Source organism: Eptatretus burgeri, chromosome 2 (genome assembly GCF_056783735.1).
Source record: "Eptatretus burgeri isolate ZD-2024b chromosome 2, Ebu_testis_v1, whole genome shotgun sequence".
NCBI lineage: Eukaryota > Metazoa > Chordata > Myxini > Myxiniformes > Myxinidae > Eptatretus > Eptatretus burgeri.
Window position 1 is genome coordinate 67562853 of NC_140962.1, and position 13365 is coordinate 67576217.

Genomic DNA, 13365 nt, shown 5'->3' on the forward strand with positions numbered 1-13365 from the left:
TAAATAAAACAAATAAGCGAATCAATTTAAAAAGTAGTACGTTAGAGGATGTAAAGAAAAAAATGAATATCCTTGAATGGACTGAAAACTTTGATGGTTATCAATTGAACAATGAAAAAACAATTTACTATAATCTCAAAATGATATGTGGCTCAGGAGGTGGTCAGATGAGATCATTAAGAGAAGTTTATCATTTCGTAATGGCACAAAAGGGGTATCTTTATAAAATATAAAGATTCAAATGTTTTGTTTGTCAATATTTTAGATGGGGATTATTGTGCAAAGAAAATTAAACTATTGAAGGAATTTGAGAATGAACAAATCTTTATAGGTTCAATGAGTGAGCTGATCAACCTCCAGGTTAAAGGGGAGACAAATAAATATACCTTGGGATAGCCTGGTTATATATATATATACAAAGCCTGGTGTTGGCTTAGTGGTTAGGGTGGCGGCTTGGGATCCCAGTGTCCCGAGTTCGAATCCCGCTCAGCTGCTGAATTAACACCAGGGGGTTGACTCAGCCTGTCATGCTTCCGAGGTCGGCGAAATGAGTACCAGTATACTGGTCCCGGTGTATGCCCCGGTTAGAATAGGTGTACCATATCCCTGTGTTGTTAGAGGCGTCCAGGAAGGGCATCCGACCATAAAACATTGCCTCACAAAAAGCCAAACCCCTGCACAGCAGGGAAAAACGGATAAAAAGGGGGTTTATTTTTAGGGGGAAAAAAAAGGGAATTGCTGAAAATCCCCCATTCATTTACATGGGGAAAAGTGAGCTAGAACCAGTATATTCACCCTACTCCTGTATATAAAAGAGCCGCGTCCTAAAGGTTTTGTCAGAAGAAGAAGAAGAAGAAGAACTTGGCGCTCTCTTAGAGCCAGCGTTTGCTACGCGAGACACGGCTAAAAATCACTTTAAAATTCTAATAGTCGGATCTAGATCCGGATCTTCACCAAAATCTAATCAGTTCTTCGTCGTCACACACTGAACCTGTCCATAAAATTCCATCCAGATCCGTCCAGAACTTTTTGAGACATCCTGTACACAGACAAACCGACAGACAGACAGAAAGTGGTGAAAACATAACCTCCTTCACCTTTGGTGGTGTAGGGAATAACTTGCTTTGCAAAGTCATTGGCCAAAACATATAGAACTAGAGGGGGAGCACTCGGTAGAGTGTAAAACCTCCGCCGCCAATACTGCTAGGTCACTCAAGTGAACCTGATATCCTATTCATTCAATTTGACGTCAACAGTGCTCACAGAGTTATAGTTTGCAACTTTCCCTTTTACTTTTAACTTTTACATACTCAATTCATTCGTCATAACTGATTCCTTGAGAGAGAAATTGATTTTACATGGGTATATCCACCTGAAGTTCCAAAATCAGCCGCAATTATAATTTTGGCATGTTTTTTGTTGGAAATCACTTATAACATGTAGAAATGCAAAAAAAAATCGAAATTTTGTTGAAAAAAAATGTACAAATTTTTTTTTCTCTTACAAGTTTTTTTTTGGGGGGGGGGAGGTTGGAAATCACTTAAAACATGTAGAAATGCAAAAAAAAAAAATTCAAATATTTTTTCAAAAATGGCCGCCATAGCGGCCATATTGGATTTTGGACAAGTCCAAAATCTAATGGCATGATCCTTGGACCATACCTAACCCCCCCACCAAGTTTCATCGAAATCCGTCGAGGAGTTTTTCCGTAATACTGTTCACAAACAAACAAACAAACAAACAGACAGGGGTGAAAACAGTAACCTCTGTCCATCTTCGATGGCGGAGGTTAATGAATGTTGGACCACCTCTGTTTTGAATCATGACAATGGCATGATGTGCCAATAATTTCACAAGGTTGTTGGTGATGTTCACAAGATACTAGGTATCGTTTATCTGAGTGGGATGAAAAACTGAGTGGGATCAGAGATGATGATAGCTGTGATGTGAACATACTCAAGTGGCCCCATCTCTCAATGGTGTCCTTACATTATGATGCAGACTATGAAGTGCATTTCACAGTCCTGAAACCGGTCCTATTCTGTATAGGCCTGAGGAATTGTGGGATTGTTATCCTGTAACCGTACAAATATCTGGATGCACAAGCAGCCCCGATAGCATAAACAAAGTCCACTAATCCTGAGATAATCATAATTGCACACACTCGATACAATGTCTCTTGTGGAAGCCGCTCGGGTCCTTCTGCTTACTAATGTTGTGAAGCAGATGACATTCCCATTGCTTCTCCTTTGAATATACAGCTTTTTTATTTTCTTTGTTTTTACAATGGAGTGAGGCTCATGGAGGAACTTGCAGGTTTATCACAAGTAGGATAGGGACATTGGGACGTGTTGTTGTTTATTCACATGAATTACAAGGACAAGAGTTAACAATAGACTCATCAATGTAGCACAGTATATTTGAAACTAGGATACATGCTTTGATGGGGGAACACTATACAAATACCTAAAATGAAGAACACTACGCGAAACAGACACATTTTGGAACACCTTCATTTTGACAGTCATAGCAATGAACCATATTCTGTAATCTTCTAATGGTGAATGCATAAGTGAAGGAGGTTTGATGTAATAGTCATTGAGATAAATTTAATATCACAGTACATGATGTGCTCACAAAGAATTTGGCACAAGAGGACGTCATTAGGCCTACCATGCCTGTGCTGCACCAACCCCAGAAACCATTACCCATCCATCACCTATTCCGTGCATTCTTTGTTGATTCAAATCTGCAACCTTTTATTCCTGCAGGTCAGGTTTCAGCATCATGGCAGAAGTGACCACAGTTGAATACAGGTTTGATCTTATATTGAATTTTTTTTTTCCACACGGGCTATAATTTTTTGTGAAATTCTCATATGTATAGCTTTACACTGAACTGCACAAGGGAAAACATAAATTGGTGGATTTTCTTTGTTGTCGTAATAATATCTGCCATGAAACCATCATTTTAAAAATCCACCAATTTATGTTTTCCCTTGTGCAGTTCAGTGTAAAGCTATACATATGAGAATTTCACAAAAAATTATAGCCCGTGTGGAAAAAAAAAATTCAATATAAGATCAAACCTGTATTCAACTGTCATCTTTGTTATGGCAGAAGACAAGGTGTAATAAGGTTGTCTGCAGAAGAGGCAAATACTGTCATTTTGCAAGGTAATCTTTCGCAAACTGACACGAGCCAACATAGTCTGCACCGCATTTGGCTGCAGTTTCGACAGTCGTGGTCCCGCAGCATGCCAACCAATCTCTGGCAGCACTGAAATACGAGGGTATACTTGGCTCATGGAATTTAGAAATGTCCGCCGAGCATTACTGTAGACTACCATCGAAAAGGGGCAAAGTGCAATGGTCATATATATTCTCACAATTCCACGTTAACAACAATCCAAAGCAGCACTTTCTCTCAATTGAGAAACCTTTTTTTATTGAAAGAAAAGAAGAAAAAAAAAATGAAAGCAATATATGAGAGACATGCATTTTAGCCCAAGGGCAGAAGTACATTCATGGTTACACTAAGCCATAAAAAGGCCTGTCAAGCCTTTACCCTTACACTTTGACACAACATCCAAAATACATTGTCATACAACAAGCGCACACATCCTGTATCTAAAAGCAAAATGCATGGTCTTACAAAATAAACTTTGGTTCACGAACGTGAAGTATTGTTTATAAAAATAAAAAATGGTAAACACTCGAAACATTTTTGCAAATATGAACAAATGCACTTTATCTCAAAGACAAAGGTAAAGCTTGTCCAATGTACATGCACTCTAGTGTAAGACCTAGATGCATGATCATATAAAAAGTGCATCCACCATAGTCCTAACACCAATATGCATGTTTTTATAACCTTACTTTCTGCCTTCTTTGCTTCCTCAGCAACACAAATATTCAATCGGAAATGTGAGGGGGAAAATGCTTTTGACAATCCAAACACCATGTATGCAAGAGCGTGCTGAAAACAGACAAACAAACAAAAACATTACTGGCAAAAACAAGAATTTACAAAGGTAGAAATGAAAGTAGAATAAAAAAAAGAGTTTTTTTTAAAACAAGAGAGGAGGAGAGAAAAAAATGCAGAAAGACCAATGAAAGGCCAAACAAAGATTAATAGTGTTTTACAGCTCCTGCCAATCATTAGCATAATGAGTGGGTTTACCCGCCCTTTCTATGCGTCTTGTTTAATTAACTATGATTTATGGAACTTTTTGCACAAAGGTTGTGATGAAAAGTCCTGATCTCACGACTGTGCTGTCGAGGAGTCCTCAATTTTCTGTTATTCGATTTCATGCTTTGGTGAGATGAAATAAAATGGTTATGTGAGGCGAAAGAAGTGATTAAACAAGGGCCAAGTGCAAGAAAGGTCTATGTGCTCTGCCTCCACTGTTCTCAAGACAACAACCTCAACTAACCCTAAACCCCTTTGCCATGACGTCCACCCCCCACCCCCCTCTCCTCCTCCACCCATTCCACTTTCCATGGGACCGACACTATATGCTTGAAAACTTTGGTCAGAATTAATTAAAGCGGTTAAATAGGTTGCCTTTCCCCCTATATTCCACCACACCCTTTAAATCTTAAAATCAACTGAAGCTCATAACATTTTTTTTTCATTACCCCACATTAAACCTTACACTATCCTTACCGTGATTTGGTGGTGATCACTCAAGCCGAGCAGAGATTCCCACATTCCCCTATACCAAATTCCCCATAATTGAAAATCTATGAAAGCTAATAACTTAATTTTTCCCCCATAAACCCCGCATGGGATCACCATTATGCAAGCCGTGTTTGATAGCATTTCAGCCCATAGGGCGGAGATGAGGAGCCCCCCTCCAAAAGAGAGAGACCCCGCCTTCACCCTCCCCATGTCCCTTCCTTATTTTGCACCCCATTCTCTCCCATTATGGATCCTAAGTTTGGTTGCAATTACTCAAACCATTACAAATCTTCCCTACCTCCTCCTGGCCCAACCCCACCACAGTAGCTACACCTTTCCACCCCCACCACCTCCACCACCCCCTCACCCATGACACTCCCGATTTAGGCCCCCTTTATATCTGCCACGTTTGGTGGTCCTACAATATTTCATTCTCAAGATATACAAGATATAAGGTGAACAGACAGACAGACAGACAAACAGAAAATTGGAATGTTGCAATAAGGGCAGATTTTGCGACAGCTTTGCCTGATACGAGATTAGTAAACATGCTATGTGGACCTAAGATGATGCCAGAAATTCTGTTTTCACCCATTATTATCCCTTTACAATTCATTCTATATAGCTCACCCAGGCCAACTCGCAACAGGATTATATCAATCATCAAGTTATCTGAGCCATCTCATGTACAGTGGCACCTTTTTGCTCTCTTGCTCCATCAAATGACATATGTATATTATCAAAACATCACCTTACTTTGCTTCCCATGTTGCTTTGCTGCACACCTTTGTCAACTTCCATTTTATAGAACCTATTTAAACGGTCTGCTGACGCAGAACAACATTAGCTTTGACATGGTCTACTATCCCTCTTTTTGCGACACAATACCCATGCTGACCCATCGCTTTGCTGATGGCTCTAATTAAGACGGCATGTTGCACTTCCCAAACATATTGCATGTCTTATCTGTGAGTCTCAATGAGGATGTACATTGAAGTGAAACACATGAAAAAAGGATCTTTTATAACACATAGTTGTTGTAGCTGTGATTGTTGTTGCTTGTGTGCTTATTCCATGGACTATTATATATTTTTATATTCCTTCATGAAGTGTTATTACTCTATATAATTGTGTGTGGTCCTTCATTATCCATCACGCTTTATTCTAACTTAAAAGGTTCCTGCTGTCATACCATTGGAACCGCGACACTAAAGCTCCGAGTCCAGCTTCGTCTTCTTCCATGCTGGAAAGATGGGCTTTTCGAGCAGGCATTTTTACCTGCCACATGTCACAGGTCTACAAGAGCTCGGCACTGTGCTGCTGCTGTTTTTATTGGGGTTCTTGTTTGGGGTTGTTCTTTGACATGTGCACCCATTGGTTGGACAGCGGCCGGACAACATTCACATTGTTCGCTTCACTCCATCCACTTGGGCGCCCAGACAAAATGATATGGCCGCCATGTTGGTTTTCTGGTGGGCCGAATACATGAGGACTAGAGGCCTCTGCTGATTATACACTGTTTGGGTTTGTTGTGTCAGATTTCTATTGGCTTTGTTTGAGCTGGGTGTTGATCATGATGAGGAACCCCAAAAAATCTAATCATATGTCGAATAAAAATTACTTCTTTTATGTCGAAAAGTAAGGTTTAATTAAGCCTGGAAACGCCTCCCTAAAAAACAAGCTCGAATGAGCTAAGATCCTCGTCCTCTTCATGATGACATCATTGTGATGTATCAGGTTTGCGATTAATTATCTGTGCTAATGCCCGGCTTGATTCCCGCAAACAAAATTCAAACAGCTGGCCTAATTTTGGAGATAATGGTATAGGCGATTTCCATTAGTGGCGATATTATGACGTCAACTTTTTTTTCAGGAAGAATTTCCAAAATTGGAGATTATTACTGCCTGCGCATGGGCTTTCTGCATATACATGGCAAGTTTCACGAAGATCCGATGAAAACTCTGGGTTGTGAAACAAAAAATAGGAATGATGTAATAAAAATTGATATGACGTCATAGTGATGTATCATATGTGTGGTAATTCATCTCTGCTAATGCCCTATTCGACTTCCGCAAACAGAATTTTAAAAGCTTTCCTAGTTTAAGAGATTATAATTTTTTAGGCGATTTCCATTAGCGGAGATATTTTGACATCATAACTTTTTTTCTAGGAGTAATTTTCAAAATCTGAGATCGTTACTGTCTGTGCAGGGTATTTTTACATATATATGCCAAGTTTCAGGAAGTTTCGATGAATACTGTAGGCTGTGAAACAAAAAAGTCCACAAGAAAAACAATGTGAGTAAGACTTAGAAATCCTCCATGAGGATCTAAAAACAATAGCTTTACATAATTTTTGAACAGCCCCATATTTTGGGTTAAACGTCCGTGACCGTGTGACGAATCGGCTCATTCTGATATAACCATGGCGGAGGTTGATATGGATGAGAGGTGTCGAATTAATCTTTTAATAGCACATTAAATGTGTTTCGCAATCATGCTTTCATCTTTAAAGAGTGCTTCAAATGCGTGTTTACCCATCAGCCCGTTACTGGATTTTTACAGCCAATTCATTTGAGCTTAATGGCGAAGTCCTGTACCTCTAATGACCACGTACGGGTTTTTATAAACAGCTCGGTTTATTACAACAGAGCGAGAGGGTGGAAGAAAAGGAGATGAAGAGAGGAAAACACACACACACACACACACACACACACACACACACACACACACACACACACACACACACACACACACACACACACACACACACAACAGATATAAAGTAAATCTCCTGTTTGAAATCACGACATGAATCTTATCTATGCAATCTTATTCATTCACATGGGAACACAGGACAGACACAGCTCTATCTAATGTTATTCATTCACATGGGAACACGGGACAGACAGACACAGTACAAGGTCAATGAGACAGATTAGAGAATGTAAGCTGAGCCATTCAACAGCAAGGATGAGGGAGTTGAGTGCACAGAGAAGGTGAAAAAAAAATTTTTTTGTGTCGCAGGTTGTGACCACAGTGCGGTCATTGTTATTATGGTTGAACGGACACAAATTTTTTTTGTTCCAAGTAAACCAATTATTAGCTTTCCAATCAAGTAAATTGATCATTACCTTTCCAATGGTACCATTTTTAGCTCACCTGTTCGAAGAACAGAGAGCTAAAGCGATACCCCCGGCGTGAGCATGAGCGTCAGCGTGAGCATGAAAATGTTAAAGTTTTTGGAGCAAGTTTTTTCCTTTCTCATGTTTTTATCTACCACACTATTTTTTTTTTACTGATTACAATATACAAATACATATATTGCTTTAAAATTATTTGGATCAGACTTCACTGCAATGCTTTATAAAAATATTATTAGACGAGTCTTTTAAAAACGATAAATGTATAAACAGGCGAGCATTGGGTGGCTTTGACACCAACTCTGGTTATTATTCTATGGCAGCAGGAACCCTTTAGAATAAGGCGTGACAGACACACGGAAAGACGCCACATCACTACTCCTTTTAGTACTAGACTAGCAAAAGTACCAGTCGCTTTGCTGATGGATTTAATGAGAAGACAACATCTTGTACTTCACAAACATTCTGCTCGATCCACTCTATAATTTCTGTGAGGTCATCTTCCATTTGCTTGGAAGTCAGATCATATCACCTTCATCAAACATCCTTGCTGCTTATATATGGCATGAGCAAAAATCACTTCTGCTTCACTGCAAAGCTCAGTGTTGAAATCTTTGGTTTGAACCTCTGCTTAAAATGAATAAATTGAAACATTTTCAATTGCTGTCACTGAGATTTCAACATGTCCATAATGCATATAATATTATCAAGATGTTTAAACTTTCTTTTTATAAGAAGATGTTTTGTAATACCGGGTACCACTGGGTGGTGCTATACGATACACATTTACAAAGAGAGAATTGATGTCTTCCCCTCACGCTGAACCCCCTTCCCCAGATATGCAACTCTAACGGAAACCATATTTGGGGTACCCTGAGGCAACATGCAAAATTTGGTTGGATTTGGTTCAGTAGTTTTTAAAAAGTTTTTTGAAACATAATATATTAACTAACAAACAAACACAAACTCTCCTATATTTATTAGATGACCCAGGCCGAGGTCAGGGACTGTTCATGGTGTTGTTACATTCCCAGACTGAGGTGAAGGACTATTTTAGATGGAGTCCCATATCGAGGCAGAAGTCAGGTTTCATTGAATGGAGTAACATAAGCATACAGAGGTCAATGACTGTTCTGGATGGAGTTCCATACCAAGTGAGAATCAGGATTACTTTAAGATGGAGTCCCATACTCAGACCGAGGTCAGGGAGGTTTAAGATGGAGTCCCATTCTCAGATAGTGTCTGGGTTAGTTTAAGATGTATTCCCATGTCCAGACAGGTCAAGGAATGTATGGCAGAATGCTAACACCAAAGTGGCATTGTCCTCATCTAGTTTGAAACCTGAGTCCTGTATTTCTTGCTTTGTTTTTATATTTGGGGGGGGGGGGGTGAGGGATAAACCTTTCCTCTACAGAAGAAACATTATCAAGTTTTTTTTTTTCTCCAAATGCCTGCATCATAAGTGCACACACATATCAAATATAGAATCTAATTTTTCAAAGGAGCTCGGTCTCAACGTGCGTGTCTGCCTGCTTGCGTCCGTCCGTCAACAATTGTCCTATGGAGAATACCACTAATCAAGCAGTAACGGTATCCCATACACAGTGCGGCATATCAATACACGCATACACATATGCATTCATGCAGCGAAAACATGCTGCAAATGCACACATGGGGAGAGTTTGTTTGCTGACAAGGCCCGTGCCCAATACGTACGCCAGACAGTTTTATCAAAAGAAGGAAGAGAGGAGGGGGTGGGTGAGCATTTTTTAAAATGTTGATCTTTATCTTCATGTGTTGTATATTATTCAGAATTCAGCATCTAAAAAGGCTGTGATGAATATCCCGTTAACACTCTACTCCTCCTTGCTCCCTGGGTGTATCGCTAGGCCGGTTTGGAAGTGTATCTCCAGCCGATGAGCTGATTCGTCAGGAGATTTTTCCTGAGTGTATTGATACACGCCAAATTTTTATCCCATTAACAACCAATTTTTTTTTAAGCAATTACGCAAATATTGGTATTCCCATCAGCGACGCGACGAGTCTTACATTCTAGTACCTCAAATGCTACCTTTTGTGGAGAGTTTGTTTGAGGTAATAAAGGCAAGGTTTAAATCAATTCAGTTGTTAGCAAAAACGACAAAGCAAAGCAATGCTTCTATTCTGGCTCACGATCTTGGTGCCGTCAAACATATTCTGCATCATCACACAGATTTTTTTGAAAGGTAGTCAAACATTGTGCGAATCTTAGCCTTTAAATAAGAACATGGTCAATTGTGCCACACTAGAAACGTTGGCAGAGAGAGACAGACAGACAAACAGAACAGAGACCTGGGCCCATTTGGGCCAAAAGGATATTGTATTCCATGATGACCTTCTCGGTCCAATTCAAGCTGGTTCATGCCATATTCAGGCTGAGATGGCTCATGAAAACGAAGGGAGTCAAGCTGGTTGAATTCGGGCCTAAGCATTTAATAGTATCGTTTTGCATCACGTATAAGCGGTGTCGGGCTGACAGGATGGCCTAGGCCCTCAAGGTGTGTAAGCTCGCCTCTAAGTTTGAATCCAGATCCAGCTAAAAACTGCCATCCAGGTGTTTCACAGGCAGGGTGATTCGTCAATGTGTGTGCCGTCCCTCAGATTCTCGGGGTCAGACATCCGGGAACTTCGCCGACCCATCATGCAATGTCCGCATAGCAACGCTGGCGAAGGGGAAAACAAAGTACCTCGTTCGCTCGGATCGCCCTGCTATGCGTTGCAGCAGTGTATGTAGCGCTAGCGCTATCGCACGACACTCGAGTCGTACCTGTTACAAGTTTGTTTCTTTCGTAGCCTTTAGTACACATTATTATTTGCAACAATGCTGAAAAGTTGCTGTATTTTCAGTTGTACTAATAACAAGGAAAAAAAATCAGAACACTCCTTTTATCTCATACCAAGTCGGACCCAAGGATGGTGAGGTTCTTCAATCACTCTCCATGATGGCTTGGCGTCAGCTCTGAAAAGGACATGGTTACCTCCAACATTTTTGTGTAGCACAGTCTGCACCCAACCAGAGACAAAAAAAATTGTGGGCTTCCAGTGATCGGTAGTTTTTCATTGCTTCATGTGTAAACACTCCATGAGATTAAAAAGAAAAATATATTCTGTGGTTAGTTATTAAAATAGTACCAGGGCAATTAAGCAATGGTACATCACGCAAAAACATTAATGCCTTGGCCCTTGATTGTCATTATAGTACTGCAGCATTGCAAATCAATTGTTCAAATTTGCATAAAAGGACCAAAACTGGTACACATGTAGAATAATGTATTCCGAACAATTATATTTATTGAGCCACCCGATATTTTGCCTTGGTCAGCTTTGGGTACATCAGTGTAATGCTTTGTAAATAGCGTAAAGGAAAAAAAAAAATTATCTTTCGCTTTTAAAGATCACTCTTTATCAACAGGGTGTTTGTTGACTGTCTGTGTTGATGAACTGCAAAGAAAATGTTTTTGGCAGACGATGACAAAGAGACAGGGATTATGATAGTTCATAAAGGAAAAGCCACACCACTGCGGACCAAGCCGAGATCGGCAAAGCCACAATAGCTCGGTCCAGCCAGGCCAAACTCATCCAGGCCCTCATATTTTGTCTAAATTATAGAAAATAAAGAAGGTTTTCATCAATGACTGGCTGATGATATAAGCTTTTGTAATACTGAGTTGTCACTTTTCGACCTGAGAACTGTTGTCGCATAAAACAATACCAACCTGAAGTTACGAGGGGATGTGAAATTAGTGGTTTCATTGATTCATACACATCATGAGAAATGAAATTTCATCACCAATACTAAAAAATAATATTCATCTTAAATCCAACTTTCACCCTTGGTGGGTATATTACATATTTATATATATAAACATCTATATATATATATATATATATATATATATATATATATATATATATATATATATATATATATATATATATATATATATATATATATCTATATATGTATATATACTGTATACATATATATGTATATTTACTGTATACATGTATATATGTATATGTATATGTGTGTATATATATATATATATATATATATATATATATATATATATATATATATATATATATATATATATATATGTATATATATTTTCCTGTTAATTTATTGTACACCGCTTGTTTGTTTGTCCGAGCGATATCTCAGCCATCCTTTGAGCTCGGAAGCTGAAATTTGGGGACAAAAGTGAAGTTGTGCTTTGGCAAAACCATTATTATTTTATTTTTTTGATTGATCAAATTATTGATGAATTACCTAATTATTATCGATTAATTAATTCTTTTATTTCTCATCCTGGCAATATCTCGGGCAACTTTTGAGATCAGAAGCTGATATTTGGACATGACATTGACCAAATGATTTTTCTATAAAGAATATTTTTGATTTAGTGATTAATCAATTAATCGATTTAATTATTTTTTATTTCCTGCTTTCCGGGTGATATCTCAGAGGAAGCTGATATTTGGGGACAAAAGTGAAGAAGATCTATGTCAAAAATGTAATTTAAATTTTTTTTTGATTAACCAATCAATTAATTAATTAATTAATTATTTTCGATTTAATACTTAATAATTTATTTTATTTCTCATCCTGGCAATATCTCAGGCACCTTTTGAGCTCGGAAGCTGATATTTGGACATGAAAGTGACCAAGTGATTTGACTATAAAGAGTATTTTTGATTTATTGATTAATCAATCAATTAATTATGTTCTTTCTTGCTTGTTCTCCTGCCCTTTGGCCGAGCCTGTTAATTGGCCATGTCTGCCCTCATCTCGCCTCCCTCTCAAAGCTTCCCTCTCAACCCTCTCTTGCAAAGCAAACTTCACAATCTTCCCCCTCCAAGCTTCCCTCTCACCTTTCTCAAAAAGTTCCCCTCACCCTTCTCCCTCAACTCTCCACTCTCGCCCTTCTCCCACTAATCTCCCCTCACTCCCCCTTCCCAAAGTTGCCCCCCCTCACATCTACAAAGGTGCCTCCTTTCCACTTGCTCTCTCTTCTACCTCATCAATCCACCCCCCTCCAATCTTCAACTGCCCTCTGCCCCCTCTCTTATGACTCCACAATGTACCTCAACCCATCACCACTGAGCCTTTTCTCCTCCTCATCGGCCCTCTCCCCAAGCTCTTCTGCAATCCCCCACACTTTCAATAACTCTCCTTACCTCCCCCATCTTCCCTCATCCTATCCCCCCTCCCCTTCTCTGCACCCAAAATCTCCTCCCCTCCCTCTTCCTTAACAGTGTGGACCTCAAACAACTGGGACCTTTGCTCCAACCTGACAGATATTTCCATGCTGGTTGCCACTGACGAACCAGACATAATCTGCGTCACAGAAACTTTCCTCCTTCAAGACATCTCTGACTCCTGAGTATCTCTCCTTGGTTACTCCCTCCTCCAGTATGACAGACCTGAGCCTCATCCTGGCAGCGGAGTTGCTCCCCTCATCAAAGCTTCCATTCCTTACTCAGCATAAAAATGCCAT

The 13365-nt window shown here is 39.4% G+C and overlaps 2 long non-coding RNA genes across 6 annotated transcripts in view; one reads left to right on the forward strand and one right to left on the reverse strand.

The window, feature by feature from the left end:
* Positions 1–13365, forward strand: part of LOC147032222 (uncharacterized) — a 164588-nt gene that overhangs the window by 119239 nt on the left and 31984 nt on the right. The window lies entirely within an intron of this gene.
* The window catches only part of LOC147032223 (uncharacterized), a 100877-nt gene that overhangs the window by 20665 nt on the left and 66847 nt on the right, over positions 1–13365 (reverse strand). For 2 of the 3 annotated variants that reach the window (XR_015055088.1, XR_015055087.1), the window contains 2 exons: positions 10762–10867; positions 2434–3977 (listed from right to left, as the gene is read on the reverse strand). This is a non-coding gene — a long non-coding RNA (uncharacterized LOC147032223). Of the gene's footprint in view, positions 1–2433; positions 3978–10761; positions 10868–13365 lie in introns of those variants that run through there. The other variant, XR_015055089.1, reaches the window with a different exon arrangement.